At 47.9% G+C, this 22,308-nt stretch overlaps 1 protein-coding gene across 1 annotated transcript in view; it reads right to left on the bottom strand.

Annotated features, from left to right (window-relative positions):
- The window catches only part of PPARD (peroxisome proliferator activated receptor delta), a 79,631-nt gene extending 60,065 nt beyond the window's left edge, over positions 1-19,566 (bottom strand). The window contains exons 1-2 of the mRNA XM_004389843.2: positions 19,459-19,566; positions 15,041-15,124 (exon numbers count right to left, since the gene is read on the bottom strand). The gene's annotated coding sequence lies outside the window, so the exon portion shown is untranslated. The remainder of the gene's footprint in view (positions 1-15,040; positions 15,125-19,458) is intronic.
- Between the last annotated feature and the right edge of the window lie 2,742 nt (positions 19,567-22,308).

The raw sequence follows: 22,308 nt of genomic DNA, 5'->3' as shown, positions 1-22,308 counted from the left end.
TATATGGTGCTGTTTCTCCCATAGCCAGGATTCATGGGTCCAGGAATCAAGGGGGTAGAAGTGGGCATGGCACTATAGCAACCCAATTCCAACATGACTACTAATGGCCCAGATCCTTCAGGAATGAAGATTTAGGTCACCCTACCAGGCAAACAACCACGACCAGCGGAGGTGCTTGCTGAGGACGAAGGGAATAAAGAATGGGTGACGGAAGAAGGTAGTTGCAGAAACGAGGACTGTAATTGTTATGAGTATTTCTGCCTTGTATGTGTGCATCAAATATTTCTGTTGTCTTTACTTATATAAGATGTAAACAGGGCTAGTGCATATTTGGTTGTATGTGTGTCTGTTGTATCACGTTAGGCGCGAGTATGACTTTATAATTGTCTTTATTCAGAGATTATGTATGGCTTAAGGAGATATGTATAGGTGCCAAGTTGACAAGGGGTAGACTGTGATCATTAAGGTTGTACTGTCAACTTGGCTGGGCTGTGATTTTCAGTGGTTTGGCAGTTATGATGTAGTTTGGCAGTTGTATGGTGATGTGATCACCTCTATGATGAGATTTGATATAATGTGATCAACTCCATGATGGGATCTGCTGTGAGTAGTTAATCAGTTGAAAGGGAGTTTCCTTGTGGGTGTGGCCCCCAAGGACAAGGGCATCCAATATACGTGGACTTTCTGGCAAGGCTTGCGGGCTTTTGCTCGCTCTGGATCTTGCAGCTGGCTCCTGTTCATCTGACCTCTGGTTCTTAGGACTTGAACTAGCAGCTTACCTGCCACCTTGCCTGCCAATCTTGGGATTCATTGGTGTTTGCAGCCTGTGAGCAAGAGCCCTGATATCTGACCTGCCAATCTTGGATTCGCCAGCCCCTGTGGCTATGTGAATCAGGAGAAGCCTCCAGCCTGACCCACGGACTTGGGACATTCCAGCCTGTACAACTGTGTGAGCCATTTCCTTGATATAAATCTCTCTCTATATATATTTGTAAGCTTTACTGGTTTTGCTTCTCTAGAGATGCCAGCCTAAGAGAGGTGCCCTCTCTCACTCGCTCACTCAGATGAAGCCAGCTGCCGTGTTGTGAGCTGTCCTACGGAGAGGCCCACATGGCAAGGAACTGAGGGTGGCCTTGGGCCAACAGCCACAAAGGAGCCGAGCCACTCAGCCCAACAACCTGCGAGAAACAGAATCCTGCCAAAAACCACTGAGTGTGCTTGGAAGCAGATCCTGCCCCAGTTGAATCCTGAGATGACTGAGGTCCCAGTCAACATCTTGACTGCGGCCTTGTGAGAGACCCGGAGCCACAGGACCCAGCAAAGCTGTACCCAGATTCCTGACTCACAGAAACTGTGAGATAATAAATATGGTTTTAAGTCACTAAGTTTTGGAGTAGTTTGTTATGCAACCATAGATAACTGACATTCTTGATCTGCCCAGTCACACGTGAGCTGCTTCTCCTCAGAGATCTTACTCACATTTGCCCTTCCTACACCAGCTCAGCTGCTGAAATTCTGTCCATCCTACAAGGCATCACCCAGATCTTCCTTGTGGATCTGTCAACCACAGTCTCTGAGAGCCTTTTCCTTCCTCCTCCCAGTGTCCCCACACACATTTCCATCACTGCACCTATCACACTATCATTATCAATCTGTTTGTTTATCTATGTATGAAAGAACATTGGTCACACTGCAGCAAAAGACTGGAAGTCACCTACAAGTCCATTAATAAAGAGGGGACAAAGTCATAGAAGCTTCACAGACACATCCAAACTCCCTGAGGGACTGAGTTATTGGGCTGAGGGCTGGGGACCACAGTCTCCAGGGATATCTAGCTCAACTGTCATAACACAGATTATTAAAAAAAATGTTCTACATCTTACTTTTGTGAGTAGCATCTGGGGTCTTAAAAGCTTGTGAGCAGTCATCTAAGATATGTCTACTGGGTCTACCCCATCTGGAGTAAGGCAGAATGAAGAAAATCAAAGACACAAGGGAAAGAATAGTCCAAAGAACTAATGGACCACAACCACCACAGCCTCCACCAGACTGAGTCCAGCACAACTACATGGTGCCCGGCTTCCACCACTGACTGCTCTGACAGGGATCACAATAGAGGGTCCCAGACAGAGCTGGAGAAAAATGTAGAACAAAATTCTAACTCACAAAAAAAGACCAGACTTACTGGTCTGACAGAGACTGGAGAAACCCTGAGAGTATTGCCCCCTGACACCCTTTTAACTCAGTACTGAAGTCACTTTTGAAGTTCACCCTTCAGCCAAAGATTAGACAGGCCTATAAAACAAACAATAACACATGTAGTTCAACCATGCAGACAAGACTAAATGTGCACACCAGCCCAGGGGCAAGGACGAGAAGGCAGGAGGGGACAGGAAAGCTGGACGAATGCAAATGGGAACCCGGAGGTCGAGAAGGGGAGAGTGTTGACACATCACAACCAATGTCATAAAACAATATGTGTACTGTTTAATGAGAAACTAATTTACTCTGTGAACTTTCACCTAAAGCACAATTAAAATAAAAATAAAGAGGGGAATGGCACACCCATACAATGGATGAGGCAGCCATAAAAAAGAATGCAAAAGCTCTCCATGTACTGATATACAAAGATACAATAAGTGAAGTAAGGGGCAGGCCAGTGAGTATAGCAACCAGCCAGCTGCACATGCCTGAGAAGCAATAATGTAATAATAGGGACTATATAGGGTCACTATGAGTCAGAATCGACTCAGTGGCAATGGGTTTGGCTTGGTTTATATAGGTGCATGCTCACAAATGAAAGTTGTTGGGGAGTACTGGGTAGCTGAGAGTCTAGGGAAGGAAAGAGGGAATACTTTCTGAATTTTGTGCCATGTCACAAATTATCTATTCAAAAATAAACAGCTCAAATAAATATATAAACAGCTCCCATTCAGCCTCATGGCTCAGTGGTTCAGAAGCTTGCTATCCATGCCCTCCCACCCTGCCTGTCTGTCTCATCCATCTCTGTGCCCCTTGGCACTCCCTGGCTGCTCACCCAGCCCTTCATCTCTCCCATGACTTACCACTTTGTGACTCTTGGGCAAGGCCTGGCCCCTGCCTCACTGGACCCAGCCCTTTCCTGGCGGGTCCCCACCACCTACTCAGACCTACCCAAGGCTGTCCAGAGGCCAAGACACCAGCCCCAGGAGTCACCCCAGATGAGCTGCCCAATGATCAGGCCTGTGGTTACAGCGTGTGTCAGCTGAGGGATAGAGTTTCACATAGGAACTTAATTATAGCTTAGGAGTGGAGGAAGGGAGGGGAGCAGTACAGACTTCGAGGAGGCGGACAGGAAGCTACCCTGTCTGAATCCCCTAGAAGGTATCTGCCGAGTGTTTGCCAGGGCTAGGATACCAGGGAAGTAAGTGTGATCCAGTCAGGCCCACGGGAAACACACAGCGTATAAAATCAGCCGGTCCTTAAGTGTGAATTTCTGGCCCAGCCTGTGTGCAGACCAAAGTCGCCCAGAAAAAAGCTGAGATGCCAAGTCTCACTCACTATCAGGGCTCAGATAGGCCTTCTCCTCCCCTACTTCCAGAGACCCCATTTTATTCTGCCCTCCACCCTGCCACCACGAAATACCCCATCTTCAATTTTCTCCCTGACTCAGAGTTGTCTTTCTGGAATGAAATCTGAGCCATCGATCCTGATAATGCTGGGAACATCTTCCCCGACTATGGGCTGACTAGTGACTACTATGCTCAGATTCCTGCCCATTGTCCAGGGAGGTGCCAAGGAGTTGTACAAAACTGCTGGCACGAAGGTGTTGGTATGGCACAGTGGCTGAATACACTGGGACTTGTCAAACCACCTGGCCTGGGCACTGCCACGTGGGGAAAGCAGACCAGGTGGAAGAAGAAAGAACCTCTCTGGAAGGTTCACGAAAAGAATAGGAACCAGGTAGAGAAGCATGCCCATTAAAAGAGATTTTCTTCTCTCCTATTTCTGGCCCATATCTGGGCCAGAGGCTAGAAGGGAAGCTAAGACACACAGCTAGCCAGACTCCTCATTTCTTTGGCTTCTCAGAAAATGAGCTTCCCATTGGAGCAGAGCAGGAAGTAGCATGTGGCACCCTTGTTATCTCTAGCTCACTGCCTGTTTCTGAGGGTAAGAACTACAAGGGAATATGGGGCCGGCAAGGTGGGCAGGTGGGCACAGTCCCAGGGCCCACCAAGGCCACTGCTGAGATGCCACCTCTGCCTGTTTCTTTTGATTCCTGATGCCAATCCTGCATCCTAGCTCCTGCCTCTAGCCAGGAAGTGGGAACAGAAATAGAAAAGGTGCTCTAAAGATAAACCAGGGGTGGCAAGGTGCAAGAAAGAGAAAAACATAATGCCACTGCTGGTTTGAACAGTTTTAAGTCTTGCTGGTCTGGATAGGGCCTGTGTTGCTGAGCAGGACAGGGTCCCAAGAGCCCTGACCTCCTGTAGCCTCTACTCACAAGCCTGTGCATGCCCTCCTGCACACACAAACACACATGCTGGAAAGTCCAGGCTACAGATGACAGCGGCAGGACGAGCAGAGTTGCCGAGCTAAGATGAACAGAGGCCCCAAAGGGCTTGAACCCCAGCTCTGCCACTTGTTAGCTGTGTGACTTGAGCAAGTTGTTTAACCTCTCTGATCCTACACTGGCCCATCTGTGAAATGGGAATACTAACATCCACATCTTGCAGACTGGTCTGAGGACAGGTGAGCTCATCCATGGGAAAATGCCTGGCACAAAGGAGGAGCTGAATACAGGCGATTTCCCTTCCTGCCTTCTCTCCGTATGTGCACATTTGGGTCATCTTTTTCTCCATTGCTCTCGCCAGACTGAAAGCCGACTGATTAATCACTTAAAGCAGAGATTGTTTTTTTCTCCTAGAGTCCCTCCCCACAACATGCCCGGCTCACATATTGGTTTAGTTTCTTACTTTTCTAGGGAGCTGCTGACTGCCTTGGAGCAGATCCAGGGAGCCACTAAGCACGGCCCTTCTCAGGGCCTCCTCTGCCCAATGACCTGAAATGAGACTCTGCAGGGGGCCTAAGGCCTGCCAAAGTTTTGCTTCTGCTCAGGGATTAACAAGAGACTCAGCTGTGCTCGAAAGCAGGGAGTGTTCTCTGAAGCCAACACCAGTCTGGCCAGTCAAGCAGGTACTCTGCAAACTGAACAATTAGATTCAGCCAGCCATCTGTCCGTCAGGCCCTGCTATGGGCTGATTAAAGACATGGGCTTTAATCACCGGGGTTCAAATCTCAGCTCTGCCACCTACTAGCTGTGCAACTTCAGGCAATTTCACTAACCAGTCTGAGTTTCAGCATCCTTATCTGTAAAATGGGTACAGTGACTCCTACCTCTTGGGGCTGTGGTGTGGATTAAACAAGCAGAGGGCACTCAACACGTGCGAGCCATATTCTACTCACACAGTTACTGGGTATCTACTGTGTGGCCTCTGCTGGGGATGGAAAAGGGGATTAGACACAGGTGGGGAGCACGATGAACCTAGCTCCTGAAGAACTCACAGTCCAATAGCAGAGCCTAGAATCCAGCAATAACCCCAATATACTGTGGTAAATGCTGAACCAGAGGGGTGAGAAGGAAGCCCTACGCACACCCCTGGTGGGGACTGGGGTGAGGGGAGAAGGAACAGTGATGAGGCAATTGGGAAAGGCTTTGCCAAAGTCAAATATCTCAGTTGTTCCCACTGAGCTTTGAAGGGAGGGATAACAACTGGGAACGAGGTCCTTAGATAAATAATTGGCTTACATTGCCTATAGAGCAAAAGCTTCATCTAAAGAAGTTGACTGTTACCCCACGAAATGGATTCCCAGACAGGGCTCTGGTGTAGGCTAGTGCCAGGGCCACTCTGTTGGAAGACCACATAGTCCAGCCATCCAGTCATTCTTCCTTCTGACAAATGCTTGAGGTACTCGAGGGACTTGAGGGCTCTACCAAGGAGCCAATTTCGGGGAGATGGCCTTTGATGGTGGCTGAAGAACACCAGTCAGGGCTGAGGGTGTTGCTGGCTGCTCATTTGTGACTCAACAAGGAAGGTCTCGGACTCACAGAGAACATCAGCAGTGGATGGACCAATTCTCTCACACGATGGAGGCAGGAAGCAGAGAGGACAAGGCCCAGGCTACAGTCCACAGAGAGAAAGACTGGAGCTCTGGGAGTGCTGAAACCAGTCCGTGAAAGGTACTCCTTGGTTACCTACAGCATGCCCAGGGTGGAGGTACAAAACTGAATCAAACACAGCTGGTCCTGCTAGAGAGGAAGAAGACAAAGCTATCATAAGCTCACAGGGGACAGAGGTAGGGCTTGGCTTGGGTGATGATATGCCTACTGGGTCAGAGATATGCTAGGAAACAGACTGAATTTGTTTCTAAAAGGTGACATCCTGCAAGGTTGTTGTTGGCTGTTGTCAAGTCGCCCCCTGACCCTGGTGAACCCATGCACAATGAGATCAGACTGTTGTGATCCATAGTGTTTTCACTGGCTGATTTTCAGATGTAGATCACCAGGCCTTTCTTCCTAGTCTATCTTAGTCTGGAAGATCCACTGAAACCTTTTCAGCATTACAGCAACAAGCAAGCCTCCACTCACAGACGAGTGGTGGCTGTGCATGAGGTGCACTGGCCAGGAATCAAACCCAGGTCTCCCACATGGAAGGTGAGCGTACTACCACTGAACAACCAATGCCCTCTCCCTACAAGGTTATGACATGCAAATTGTATACATATGTTGTAAATACCCTAGAGTGTTAAGATGCCAATAAAATTACTTTTCATTACAAAAGAAAAGCCATGGGAAATTGCACACTGTAATGGAATATACACAAGGATGAATTAATACAATTTTAGATGGATGCATTCTGCAGTTTGGGGGTTTATTTATCTTTTCACTTGGGAGCTAGAAATTACTATTGGTCAATTTGTTTATTACTAAAGATATTTTGGCCCCATCATTTAAAGTCAGTTTTGGACAGAGTCACCTAAGAATATAAAATCAGGGACACAAGCATGCAGGATTTAATCCATGGAGATAATTTATACACTGGCCTCCAGATGACAAGGGAGCTTACCATGAAACACTGACAGACTGGTGTTTTGGACAGTGGCAAGAGCACCAGAAATACTCATGCGGTCACTATCTGGGGGAGAGTGGGTTTTTAACCTGGGCTTTATTTGATGTTTTGGGATCTGATTCTTAGAAACTAAAAACACTGTGAGGACCTCGAGGCAGAGGGGCTGATAACACAGGTGCTGGTGGAGTGTTCCACTCATCTTTGGAAACGGAGGGAGGGGTGTAAGGATGAGCATGAAAGCAGGATCATCTGCTGGGGCTGAGAAGGCAGAGTCCTGACGTTTGGTGCAGCCACTCCTAGGGATGTGGAGGGGCCTGTGAGGGCTGAGGGCCCAAGTGATAACCTTAAACATGCAGTGGCACCAGCCCTGGCCACCTAGGCTGAGTAACAGTGAAGGCCGACTGGTGCTGCCCTGGAAGGAGGATCCAGCTGGCAGTGGAGCAGAGGGCAGGGATGTGAGGGGGCTGTTAAGAAAGCATCTCAGGTGGGCATACATCCAGGTAAGACCCACACTAGGTAGACCAGGAACGGTGGAGTGGAAAGAAACAGTAGACTCGGGCCTGGAGTTCTTCATGGGGCCAAGAAGGAGGGTGATGGAAGTGAGGACCCTCAGCACTGCCTGGTGAGAGCAGCTGACCTGCATTTCTAGGTACACAGTCCTGCATCACCACTAACAGTGGTACTACTTTTATTATACAGAAAGACGATTCTGCTTTTTTTCCTCTTCTAATATTTTAGTTGACTGTTTTTACCTGCTGACGTTCCCTGGGTGTGATGTGACAAAGATTCTGAGGAACACAAGGCATAAAGGTGGAATGAGAAGGGAGGAGGGATAGGGCAAAGGGTCAACGGAGTAAAAGATCTCAAAGTACTTGAGGGTCATGGTGATCTGGCTCCAAATCACGTCTCTGACCTCATCTCCTACTCTTCTCTTCTCACTCAGCTCCGGCCACGCTCGCCTCCTTGCTAGTCCTGAAACACATCAGCCATATTCCTGCCTCAAGGGCTTTGTACTTGCTTTCCCTCTGCCTCTAAGATTCTTCCCACGCATGGCTCACTCCTCCTTCAGCTCAAATATCACCTTCACAGTGAGGCCTTCTCCAAGCCCCTTTTAAAACTGCCACTACCCCCCCCTTTTCCTGTTTTATTTTTCTATATAGCATTTATCACCATCTAACAAGCCATTTTATTTAATTCTGTCTTCCTCCCCTCCTCCCACCACCACCACCACGAGGGTAAGAGATTTTTAAATTTGCTTTGTTCATCCTTTTATCCCCTGTGCCTAGAACAGTGCCTAGCACATAGTACCAAAAACCAGAAAAACCAAACCCGTTGCCACTGAGTCGATTCCGACTCATAGCAACCCTATAGGACAGAGTAGGACTGCCCCATACGGCTTCCAAGGAGCAGCTGGTGGATTCGAACTGCCAACCTTTCTGGTTAGCAGCCAAGCTCTTAACCACTGCACCATCAACACATAGTAGGTGTCAATATATACCTGTTGAATGAATGGAAGGAAGAGAGGAGGGGAAGATGGCACTGGAATCAGACTTGAAACTAATCATGGAACCTCAACAGTCTGATCTGAATCTGATTTGAAGGTGTGTGTGTTGGGGGGGTAGGGGGAGGTTCCAAAAGCAATGATCAGATACTATCTGAGGCCTGCTCTTTTGCTCCCAAGAACTTCCTAAAGGGCCCCCCGAGAATGCAGATTCTCAAATCTGAGTTCATAAAAGGGCTGGACCTAGAATTTCCTAGTTCCATAAAAAGGATGGATGCTCTAAGACTACCTTAAAATGAGAACCGGGATCAGCCAAGTGCCCACCTGTGCCTGGAGGTGGATGAGCCATGTATTAGTTTCCTATGGCCGCTATAACAAATTACCACCAACTCAGTGGCTTAAAACAAAACGCATTTTTTCTCTTACAGTTCTGGAGGTCAGAAGTCCAAAATTAGTTCCATTAGGCTGAAATCAAAGTGTCAACAGGGCCGCAGTTCCTCTGGATGATCTAGGGGAGAATCTGTTTCCTTGCCTTTTCCAGTTTCTAGAGCTACATTCCTTGCATTCTTCAGCCCCTTCCTCCATCTTCAAAGCTAGCAGGGTAGCATCTTGCCTCGGTGGTCACACTGTCTTCTTCTGTGTCAAGTAAGGACACTTACGACTGCACTGAGGACCCACCTGGATAATCCCAAATAACCTCCTTATCTCAAAATCCTTACTTTAATCAATCATATCTGCGAAGTCCATTTTGCCATATGTGGTCACATTCACAGGTTCCAGGGGGTCATGGCCAAGATATCTTTGGGGGCCATTACTCAGCCTACCACTAAGGAAGAAAAACTCCAAGAGTTTGGAAGACACACAGTTCAGCCCCTAGTCCAAGTAAAAGAAGAGTCAGATCGGCAGTCTTTGCAGCATCCCTGGGCCAGAGTCATTCTTTTGTTGCTTATTACTAAGCAGGGGCCGTGAAGTGAACTTTTTGGAACTGAGTATTTTGGCCCTTAGGACCTCCTTAGAAGGGAAGGGTAGTTTTCTCCAAACTGATGCCCTCAATGGCCATCTCTGAGACCAAGTGCTTAGGAGTCCATCCCAGCCTGCATGTGCTAAGGGTCAAGGGGAAGCCATCAGGATTGTTGGACTGTCCTAAAGGCTTTTACAAAAGAAGGAGCCACAAAGGAATGGCCTGGGCCAGACAAACAAACTCTAGATCAGGTATTGCAGATAAGCTCCCTCTCATGGGCCAACTGGCAAGGCTGCCTGGCATGGAGGATTCTGAGGACTCATCTGGGCTTGGAGAGGAAGAGTGCTGTCATCACAGTGCCAAGTGTGTCCAACATCAGGAATGAATAGGTTAATGGACAGGTTAATGCCACAGGTTACCAACTCTGTTCTCGAAGGCACCTCTGGGAGCTGCAGGACACTAAAAGACTTGGAAAGCAGAGCTTGAGAGGCACAACCACTCCAGGAGATGGCTGTGTGCCTTGGACACTGCCCGTCTATGGTTTCTTACTTAGCTGGGACATGCTGTTAACTGTGAACCATTTTATTCCTCCCAGAAGGCCTCCAGGACCCAGTGAGGTGACAGAAGGGTAAATTTCCAGTGTAAGTACTATATATTCATCCTACTGGTTTTATTGATGTAATGTTCACCAGTGGACCCAGCTGGCCAGCAATATTTAGTGGGGAAATGATTTAAAATATGGTTCTCAACCAGGGGTGATTTTGCCCCCGAGGGGCCATTTGGCAATGTCTGGAGACATTCCTGGTTGTCACAACTGGGGAAAGGGGTGTTACCGGCATCTAGTGGGTGAAAGCCAAGGATGCTGCTAAATATGCTACAAAACACAGACAGCCCCCCACAACAAAGAATTATCCGGCCCAAAATGTCCACAGTGCTGGGGCTAAAGATTCCTTTGCTAGAGGAAATGGAACTTGAAGCAAAGAAAAGTGAGAGTCATGAATAAGGAAATGTTTTAGGCAATTAAGGGAACCTGAGGAAAACCAACCTTGCTTGTTTACAAAGGGAATGATGAGTACAGCTACGTGTTTTGGCAAATTCAAGGACGGTGAATAAGCTTGTTAGTGAGGAAAGAGTGGGCCCACAGAGCTCTGGGTATGCTGAGCAGCCTGCTTGGATAGCATTGCTGACTAGAAGAGCAATGCTGGCCAAGAATGGTGGCCAAGTAACTCTATGCCTCTGAGCCCACAACTCTTGGATGAGTGAAGTGCCAAAAGCAGTGATCAGAAGATAAAGATCAAAGGATCACAGCAGAGCACAAACAAAGCAATAAAAATCAATTTTTAGATACATATTTCTATATAATGGTACAAAAGGAATTTAAGCATGAGGCAATTTTCCCATGACACCTAGGAGCCTCTCCCTTCAGTATCCACCTCATGAGAGAACTCTTTCGAAGCTGCATTGCTATTAGCTGTGGAGAATTCAGTAATGGTTCACAGGAGAGCTGATGACAAGACTGGATGGAAGTTAGGCTTTAAGGACTGGGTTCTTTGGACTTGAAAGAAAAAGAGGGGGTGCTGCAATGCACTGCTGTGAACACCAAGAGCTGTTTAACTCAGGATGAGGACCCCCTATCCTGAGGCTAGCCTCCCACAGCCATCCAGTCAGGGAAAGATGGCCTTCAGCTGGTTCAGAAAGTCATTTCTCCCTGAGCTCACCACCTCAGAACCCAGCTCAGCAGAAAGGGACAAGCAAGCCAGCATTTATTGAGGTTCATTTTAATCACTACAGAGAAGAAAATGAAGGCTCAGAGCATTAAGTCACAAACCCATGGTCACACCCAGGTCTGTCCAACACCAAATCTCCACAGGCTCTTCCCATGGGCTCTTCACAGACCATGAAAGAGCTGCAGACAAAAGGGCAAGGATACCAGGTGTTAAAACCCAGAAGCCAGGGCCCCGGGGAACCACAGGACGAGCCAGCTGTGCTAATACTTCAGCCTGTACAGGGCCTTCTCTTAGCCTCCTCAAATAGTTCTCCAGTCTTGTCCTCCTTCAAATTAATTCTCTTTGCTCTTCTCCCCTCTTGATCCCCTTCTTTTATTCCCCTCTCTGTCTCTCTCCCTACCATTCTCTAATTTGTCCTTCCCTCTCTTCTCACTCCTCTCCTTGCTGAACAGTCTATGCTACCGACAGAAACATCGTTAGAGGGGGTAGATGAAGTTTTCTCTTTTTTTTTAATTGTACTTTAGATGAAGGTTTACAGAGCAAATTAGTTTCTCATTAAACAATTAACACACATATTGTTCCATGACATTGGATGCCAACCCCACGACATGTCAACACTCTCCCTTCTCGACCTTGGGTTCCCTATTACCAGCTTTCCTGTCCCCTCCTGCCTTCTCATCCCTGCCCCTGGGCTGGTGTGCTCATTTAGTCTCGTTTTGTTTTCTGGGCCTGTCTAATCTTTGGCTGAAGGGTGAACCTCAGGAGTGACTTCAGTACTGAGTTAAAAGGGTGTCTGGCAGCCATACTCTCAGGGTAAAGTTTTCTCTTTTCTGCTTTTTATTTTTGAATAGCTTATGTTCAACTTTCTATGTGTCTTGACAATAAAACCTAAATTTAGTTGCCTTCTAACTTCGTGAATCCTTTAATTAACCTCTCCTGTGAATCAAGAGCCCTAAATGGGAGACAGGGGGTGGGGGTAGTTTACTCCACCCATGTCTGGGTACTTAATCTGTGTGGCTGATCGAAAGTAATACACTTAACTGCAACCAGAAGAACTTAGATTTAATGTGAAGAATTTTCTCACATTTAGACCACTGCAGCAGTCTGCTACCCAACATCTCTACCTCCATTCTCTCTCCATCCAGTCCGCCTTTTGCAGTACTGTGTTAATATTGGTCCTTGCTCCAGAAGCATCAATGGCTTCTCATTGCCCAAGGACCAAGTACAAACTCCTTCACCTGGCATTCAATGGTTTGTATCAACTACTAGAAATTTCTTAACTAACAGCAGTTTTCAGAGATGGAAGTTGTTAGAAGGTGCACTTTTCACCTGAAATATACATGTATATAGGGTAGATACATGTTGCCATCAAGTTGATTTTGACTCATAGCAACCCTATAGGACACAGCAGAACTGCCCATAGGGCTTCCAAGGAGCAGCTGGTGGATTCGAACTGCTGACCTTTTGGTTAGCAGCCAAGCTCTTAACCACTGTGTCACCAGGGCTCCATATCTCACATAAGGGATGCTAAAAAGAAGTTGCAGCTGGTCTCCAAGGAAGGCCTTGCCCATCAATGTACCACGTTGACTTAACGTCCTCACCTTTCATTTTCTTCTCTGTAAGGATTAAAATGAACCTCAGTAGATACTGGCTTGTCCCTTTCTGCTGAGCTGGGCTATGAGAGAGAAATAACTTTCTGAACCAGCTGAAGGGTGCCCTTCCCCGACTTAGAGGGTATGAATGGCCCTGGGAGCCCAGCCTCAGGATGGGGGGTCCTCGTCATCAGCTAAACAGCTCTTGGCGTTCAGGGCAGTGCATTGTGGCACTGCTTCTTTTTCTTTCAAATCCAAAAAACCCAGTCTTCAACGCGTAACTTCCCAACTGGGTTCCACACCCCTGGGGGGTGGAGGTTGGAGCCAAGAACCATGCTGGAAACATCTGTCACAGCACCTAGCCCACAAAAGTGCCTCAGATGGGAAAGACTAAAATGGCGACAATCACAGCTTTTTTAGATTAATACTGAAAAATCCAATAAAGCTATAGCCTCACCTTTGCCAGTGGAAACTAGGAAAGAAAACTAGCTGGGACTGGAAGCTCAAAGCTAAGGGATGAACTGGACGACTGGCCCCTGGATGTGTACAACTGCTATCACTGTGGTGAGCTGCTGTTGAAACAAACTTCAAAGCAAATCGACTCAACTCATTAGGTCTCTGCTCAGGGAGAACTTCCACCTCCTTTCGTCTCAGGGAACCTCAGAGCCCTCCAACCCCCTTCTTCCTCCCTCACATTTCCTTCAGAGGAAAGGACTTAGTATGGGTTTGGGAATAGGAGGGGCCCCTACCCAAGGCCTTCCTGAAAGAGCCACAACAACCTGACACACACAGACTGACAGACATATGGGCTCAGCACCTTGTTTGGCAACAGGAAAACCTGCAGGGTGTTAAAGCAGGCAAAGGGAAGTGAAGCCCATGAACAGCTGCTGGAACCACTGAACTTCAGAGATTCAAACAAATCAGACAGGAGACCCATGTTTCCCCTGCCCCCAGCAGGGACCCCACCACAGCCGGGCCTCCCAAGCAGTCAGGACAATGAACATCGCATTCCCTGGAGCTCCCCTTCTGAGAGTTTATAAAACCAGTCAGGCATCCTGAGAACAAACAGGGACACAGCAATGGGAAGCCCAGAGCATTGTTTTGACTCTGGTGGAGACCCACTGCCCCAGTAGAAATGGAAGAAATAATTCTGAGTATTGTATGCAGCTCCCCCATAATGCAGCCAACCACAGACCTGTGAGGCAGGGGCTGTATCTGCTTCTTACTATCATCAGTTTCCAAGTGCCTAGTACTGTGCCTAGTACATTGTAGGAACTCAAAACATTTGTTCCATAAATGATAGGGAATGATGGACACCATCTTTGTGGCCTGGCACCCCAGGCACCTAGATGGGCAGAGAAGAAAGTTCATTCATTTATTCATTCAACAAATACTTATTCATTCAGTGTCTCCTCTGTTCCAGGCACTGTCCTAGACACAACAGGAGACCAAATAACTCCCTGCCCTTGTAGAGTTTATACTTTAGTGGGTGCAAAGGAGAAAATACTAATGCTCCCAACAAATTTACTTAAGCCATGTTGCTTGCTGTTGTCGGGCACCGTCGAGTCGATTTTGACTCATAGTGACCTTATATAACAGAGTAGAACTGCCCTGTAGGGTTTTCTAGGCTGTAATCTTTATGGAGCAGATTGCCAGGTCTTTCTCCCACAGAGCTGCTGGGTAGGTTCGAACTACCAACCTTTCAGTTAGCAGCTGAGTGCATAACCACTACACCACTTAACCATAAAAAACCAAGCCAAACCCATTGCCATCGAGTTGATTCCAACTCAGCAAACCTACAAGACAGAGTAGAACTGCCCCCATAAGGTTTCCAAGGCTGTAATCTTTCCAGAAGCAGACCGCCGCATCTTTCTCCCGCGGAGGAGCTGGTGGGTTTACACCACTGACCTCTCGATTAGCTGCCAAGCGCTTAACCACTGTGCCAGCAGGGCTCCTACTTAAGCCATAGACATTAAAAATTATTTAATAAGCCTACTATGGGTAAGCACTGGGTACTAGATGCTATGACAGGCACCTGGGATCTGGGGCTCAGCCCCTGTGAAATTATTTCATCTTCTGGGCCAGGATCCTAAATCTGGGATGTGTTAGTCAGTTGTGAGAGGCCCCTGAGTTAAGGGAAATGGGATTACCTCTTTGGTGTATCTGTCCTCATCTGTCGGTGAGCAGAAGCCACTGTGTGAGTGCCACGTGCATGCCCAAACCACCACACAATGCTGTGGAATAGAAAGAAACCCAACATCTTCAGCTGAGAGGCTCCAGGGGTCAGAAAAGTAGCTCCAGTAAGTTAAACACCAGCGCTCAAAGAGTGCTCCCAAGGCAAACTGCTCCTCCCTTGTCCCTTATACACACAGACTCTGAGATATTGTTATTCTGAGCTGAGTCAGCAAATACTTCCCAATCCGGGAAGTAGCCTGCTCACTACCAAGTAAGCAGATACCAGCTTTACTGATTTTACCAGGGTAGGGCAGAAGGAGCTGGCAAGGTGAGGGAGGAGTTGGGGCACAACACCTCCCATGGGTTTGTTGTTGTTAGATGACATCAAGTTGGTTCTGACTCATAGCGATCCTATGTACAACAGAACGAAACACTGCCCAGTCCTGCACCCTCACAATCATTGCTATGTTTAAGCCCACTGTTGCAGCCACTGTGTCAATCCATCTCACTGAGGGTCTTCCTCTTTTTCATTGACCCTCTGCCTTACCAAGCATGATGTCCTTCTCCAGGGACTGGTCCCTCCTGATAACATGTCCAAAGTACGTAAGACGAAGTTTTGGCAACCTCACTTCTAAGGAGCATTCTGGCTGTACTTCTTCCAGGACAGATTTGTTCATTCTTCTGGCAGTCCATGGTATATTCAATATTCTTCATCAACACCATAATTAAAAGGCACCAATTCTTCAGTTTTCCTTATTCATTGTCCAGCTTTTGCATGCATATGAGGTAACTGAAAATACCATAGCATGGGCCAGGCACACGTTGGTCCTCAAAGTGACATCTTTGCTTTTTCACACTTTAAAGAGGTCTTTTGCAGCAGATTTGCCCAGTGCAATATGTCGCTTGATTTCTTGACTGCTGCTTCCTGTGGGTGGCAGCTCATAAATGGAGACGCCTTGAGTCATGCTCGATTTCTTAACCAAAGCCCCATGGAGATAGGACCAAAGTCACACCCTAATCACCACCCTGCTGAGTTATGATGGCCAGTAGCCAGCTGCCAGTGAAGAAGACCCACGTGCCTGAAACCTGATGCAAGGGGCCATTTCCTCCATGCCAGGCTCAAGCCAAGTGCCCAGCTCTCCTCTGCTACCCTGGAACCTGGCTCCAAAGGCAGAGAAAAATGCTCAGGGGTACCGAGCCATCTCCAAGAAGCAGCACTGGGAAATCTGGGGCAACATGGCACAGACAAGGGCATCATGCACAGGGCCTCTGACATGATATAAGCAAGGGCCTAGCTGGACAGACAAAGTATGCAGAGATGCTGGGTGGGGAGCAAAAAGGTGTTTCCAGTGTGGCCAATGGTGGGTAGAGGAGCTGGCATTTCCAGGCCTTAAAGAGGCAGTTCAGCTTCCTAGCCTGCAGGGAGTGCCAGGGAGGTGGGCCTTGGCAACAGGATACAGCTGAAGCCCTTAGAAGTCATAAGTTCAACTCCTCCTAAAAGAAGTGCTGCACTGTCCGAGGACATACCAGGTGCCTCAGGCCCTGAGGACAGCTTGCACAACGGCCAGAACAGCTGTGTTCTGTCCAAGGCAGAGTGCTACTAGCTTCCCAGGCCAGCACCCAACACTGGCTGTCCTCTCACCAGGCACTCAAGGAAGGGCTCTGAGGGACCACAGGTGGGGTTGGAAGGCTGAGTCAGGGCAATTCTTCCTGACTGGGCTGAGGCATATACAAGAGAGAGGAAAAAAGCAGTTGGCAGAGAGGCAAGGAGAAAGGCAGCCAAACAAAAGGGTTCTCAGTTCATTAAACTAGGGAGCTGAAGAATACACCATCTGTAGAATAATGTCAGGGGACTGTCCGGCCACACCTTTGAGACAGAGAGGCAGGCTGACCCAGGTGTTGCAAAAATCACTGAACAGAAACTTGATAATGGATGATCACAACTATCCACTCAGAAGGTGATGGAGTGCACAAACTACAAGAAGCTATTTGGCCAGGGTTGCTGGCACACAAGCTGCTCCAAATGGACTGGGCTTGTCCGCTTCTCAAGACCTTCTCACTTGCCACCTTGGCTAACAAACAGAGAGGAGCAGCAAACTGTACAAAAGAATCAGGTAAAGTCCTCAGGAGCCAGAGACTGGACTAAATTACTCGACTTCAACCTCATTAGAATAACCCACCAAAACTCCGCAGGGATGTTTTTCATAGGAACAAAGGACCCTTCCGGTCCATTCTGTCTAAATCTCCCCCAAGTGCTATGTAAGAGGGGGTGCAGGGGCTAGTGGAGTAGTGAGTTGGCACCATCACCCACAATCCCTCTCCTTTCACAGAAGAGGGTCAGTGCACAAGAGGATTCCAAACTTTAATGTCTGGTCTAGCTGGTTTACTTGGCCTCCAGTACAGCTCCCAGAGGTGGCCAATTTTGTGCCCAATTCTGGCTCAAAGCCAGAGAGCATGATCCTCAAAAGAGGAGACCTGGAAACATGGAGCCAGGTGAAGCAACGGGCCTTCATTTCTAAATATGAGAGTGGGTCACGCTTTCAGAATCCTCCGAGATCAGACTGGGTGGAAACAAAGGCTATGTTATTTCCTAAACAACTCTCTAGGGGACCAACGCAAAATAAAGGATCGCAAATTGAAGGCACGGGAGAAGAACTTTCTGACAGGCAAGAAGGTTAAACACCCGAACACACCATGAAGGTGGTGGGCTCTCTAGCCCCAGGGGGATGATCTATGTGACTGGAAGCCGACAACCCCAGTTCCTGACATGGTCTAAATAATGCAATCCCACAACCCGCCCAGGGAGATATCAATGTTTGACACCCCATGCTATGCCTAGGCAAAGGGAACAGAACATCAGGTCAGGCCTCTCTCTTAGCTCCACAGGGAACTGGTCTCCCACAGAAAAGAAAGGGAGAAGAGTCTCTTAAGAGAAACTACTCAGTGACCGACATGAGAGGCCCTGGCACATTTAGTCAGGGATGTGCGAGGGAAAATGAGCAGCTGGTTCCAAGCCACCAACAATAAAAGAGACAGATGCCGGCCAGCCCCAGGGCTATGAGGACAGCAATCCATTTCAAAACCCACACAGGAAAACAATGTTCTGGAGCCAGTACAGAGGAAAAAGGTTGAAGACCTCAGGCATTCTCTGGGGCATACCTTCTGGAGACTCCCCTTAGCTTTTTGGGATTGGGTACAGGGTGGACGGGTGGGTGAGAGGTAGGCTAGGGTATCATGGTTGAAATGCGTTTGATACTTCCAGAGTGAAAAGGCACAGAGCCTTGTTTCCTAGAAGGGGAAAACAGTTGGAAGAGGCCTCCAGCCACCCCTGGCACTCACCCAACTCAGTGGCCAGTCTCTCCCCAAGGGTTCCTGGAAGTCCACAGGCCCATAAATGGGAAGTATTAAAGGTGAGATTAGAAGAATACCGATTGGGCATCATCCCTGATGCAATACCCTGGCAAGTTCTCCCACACAGACATACCTGCTATTTACTTCAGACATTCAGCCACTAGCCTCAGTCAGGGGCTGAAGACCCCACTCCACCCTATGGGCATCTCAACTGTAGGTCATGGGAAAGCAGGGTAGTGTGCAGAGCTAATGCTTCTTCCTGAAGCAGAGGCAAGGAACTGGGAGAGAAAAGGAGGTGGGCTACGGGAACGCAGAGAACAGGGGCTCATATGAGGGAAATCAGAGCAAAAACAGGGCCTCTGGAGGGAACCAGCGTAAAAAGAGCTTAGGTAGACACGGTTTGCAGGCAGGGGCTGGAAAAGCCTAATAACGCCTGGGAAAAGACGATGGGAATACGGGCCAAAGACAATGGGAGAAGGAGCAAACGGATGGGAAAAGAGCAAAGACTGAGCCGGTAGGGACGGGAGAATGAAGACAGAAGACAAGGGGGTGGGACAGAGGAGCAAAGAGGAGAGGACCCCCAAGAAGAGCCTGGGCAGAGATGGGGGCAATGGAGCTCTGACCCAGGGATTTGGGGACACCAGAGCAGCGGTGAAGAGAAGGAGACGCAGGAGTGAGGAGTGAGAGAGGACCCCGAGCCCCGTAACAGGGCACTCAGTGCATAGAAGTGGGAGGAGACGGAGCCACGAGGCCCAAGAAGGGACACAGAATCTGGTGGAGGAGGCCCGGGGTTCGGCTCAAACAGCGATGGAGATCCAAAGGCTGGGGAGCAGGGGCAGCGGGGCGGCACAGACGGCAACGCAAGACCGCAGACCTGCCCGAGCCAGAGCGTCGGGAAGCGGCCGCAGTGCGGTCCGCCGACCCCAATCGCTCCCCACACACCCCCGCTGGGCCTTGCACCCCAACCCCGAAGGCAGTCTCGGTCTGGGCCTGCCGCTTCTCTCCGCCACCTGCCCACACGTTTCCCTCGGCCTGGACTGACCTGTCCCGGCCACCTCCCGTGCCGCTGCCACCGTCCCGCACGCTCCGCAGGATCCTCTGGCTACTGCCAAAACTTTTCCCATTAAACCCCAGCGCTGCTGTGGCCGCAGCGTCACATACTGCGCGGCCCAGCCCCGCCCCCATCAGCGTGATGTCTCCGCGCGGCTCGACCCTCCCTCTTCACGCCCCTTTCCGCCCCGGCCGCCGCCAATCACTGCGCCTTCTGGCGACTTCCCTGACTCTGCGACTCCGCCCACCACACCCTGTGCTGGGCCCGCCTGCAGCGCCCTCTGGTGCAGGATGTGGAAGCGGCCAGCTGAGGGAGGAGCTGGGGAGGAGCAAGAGAGTTCCCGGGCCGGTAAAACAAGTCGATCAAGTATCACGAAAGGGAATTTGAAGTTGGAAGGGAATTTAGAGGTCATCTAGTACAACCTCCTCATCCTTCCAGTGAAGAGACTTGGCCCCAGAGAGGATGCGTGACTTGCAGTAAGAAGCAATGCTGAGGCTAGAACCCTGGTCTCTGTATCTTAATCCAGAGCTCTATTCACTGGAGGAGACCATGCTGCCTGTAATTTTGATGAAAGGAGTTTCCTTCTTTGAGAGACTTTTGCAACTGGAAGCTTCCGGTCCTGGAGTTCTTACCTATCTTCCTATGTGCTTATGTATTATGCTCGCCCACCTAAATGAGGCGTATCCTCCCTACTGTTGTAGAAAATTGTTTTCACTTTTTTTTTTAACTTATATACACATCACTTTACTAAGTACTCCAAACAGCAGCGTATAGCAACAAAGAGAACAATCGTATACCCCCACCCAGCTTTTGTTCTCACTTTCTAGCCCAGGTCTTTAGGACCTGAAAGGGTCCTGTCCATCCCAGCCTGTCCCTTAAGATGTATCATTAAAAGGTACCTAGCAACCAGGAAGCAGTCTGGTGAGAGAAGTTGGCTTTGTTCTCTGGTGATGAACAAAACTTGACTCTTATGTATATGATCAATGGGTAACTCCCTCCTCATCTTTAAAGTAAAGGTTAACCTCTCCTCTCTTGCACACACTCCTCAGACAATACCCCTCAGCTATCTGAATGGTGGAACTAATGATTTTTTCTTCTTTTGGCTCTTTTTTGTTCCTACTTTTTGAAGTGAGTGTGCATTACTTTTGTAATCTAGATGTCAACCTCCTTGCCCTTTGAGATTGAAATAAGAGTAGCTCAAATCCCCAATGCCAAGGTCTGGGAATCCAAAGCCCTCCGTAAGATTTCTGCCAATTTCTGAGGACTTATATTTTCCTAAATACCTCTGCCTCCCAACTCCTGCTCCTTGCCAGGCTGTTGCTGTTCCACAGTTTAGAAATCCGAAGATGAAACTCAGCCTTTCCTGAGGACTGCCCACACCTCTTCCCACACAAAGCATTCATGAATATAGAAGACATTATGATGCTCTGGGGCCCTGGGACAGAAAGTCACATGCTGCATGACAAACATTTTAACTCATACATAAGACATTGTTTAAAGTCCTTTCTGCACCCCTCCACTGGGGTGTTCTAACTGGCCCTTCACTCCTTAGGGCTTGGCCTTTTCCCAACTTACTGTTTTCTACTTCCCTCTCCTCTTTGCCTCACCATTCTCTCCTCTCTCCCACCCTCTCTGGCTTTCCAGGCAGAAAGAGACATCCTAACCTCTCTTCATTACTTGGGTTCCTGCCAACACTCATGCTCTGAACATCTCACTTTTTACCCCTAAGAGGCTTATTTCCCCAAAGACAGTTCCCTCCCTGTTGAAGACTGAATTGTGTCCCCAAAAATATGTGTTGTAAATCCTCACCTCAAAGCCTGTGGTTATAATCCCATTTGGGAATGGATTGTCTTTGTTATGTTAATGAGACAGGATTAGTGTAGGGCGCCATGCCTTGAGTCAATCTCTTTTGAGATATAGAAGAGATTAAACAAGCAAATAAGTAAGCAGAGATGGGGAAGACAGATGCCAAGCTACATGAGAGCAGAAGCTCAAAGAGAAAAAGACCTTCCTCCAGAGCCGACAGAGAGAGAAAGCCTTCCCCCAGAGCTGGTACACTGAGTTCAGACTTCTAGCCCCCTAAACTGTGAGAAAATAAATTTCTGTTTGTTAAAGCCATCCACCTGTATTTCTGTTATAGCAGCACTAGATTACTAACACACTCCCTAAAAGAAATTCTGGGGGAACTGTTAAGGTATTACAGTTTCCACTTCATTTTCATATATAAAAAAAGTGTATATACATAAATATATGTATATATATTTACATATATATATATATTACACTTCATAATTCCATTTTGGGTAATCGGTCTTAAGGAAATAATTCTAAATACAAACAAAAATGCTCATCGCAACATTATTTCTAACAGCAAAAAAACTAGAAATAACTAATTGTCCAACAACAGAGAAATGGTTAGGTAAATTATGCTGTGTCCTTGTGATGGAATATTATGCATCCATTAAAAACAATGCCTACAAAGGCTTTGTAATAAAGTGGAAAATTTTGTGTTCTAATATTAAGTGAGAAAAGGCAGAATATGGGTATACTAATAGAGCAAAATCACAGTTTGGAAAACTAAAATCTAAAAATGAGTATGGAAAAACAATTGGAAGGAAACACTAAAATGTTATCAGCATTGCCTTTGGGTTGTGATTCTGTGAGTTATTTCATTTCTATATTTTTATTTTTAGCACTTTTCCCCTATAGTGGAAACATGATTTGTTTGGTTTTTAAGATAGAAAAATCTTCCTTAAATGGAGCAAAAATTTGTATCTCCTGGTGTTCAGCCAAGAAGCCCTAGTGGCACAGTGGTTAAGCGCTCAGCTGTGAACTGAAAGG

This window comes from Trichechus manatus, unplaced genomic scaffold, assembly GCF_000243295.1.
Source record: "Trichechus manatus latirostris isolate Lorelei unplaced genomic scaffold, TriManLat1.0 scaffold00261, whole genome shotgun sequence".
NCBI classification, from domain to species: Eukaryota; Metazoa; Chordata; class Mammalia; order Sirenia; family Trichechidae; genus Trichechus; species Trichechus manatus.
Note: the sequence above shows the minus strand (reverse complement) of the source record. Positions and strands in the feature narration are given on the sequence as shown.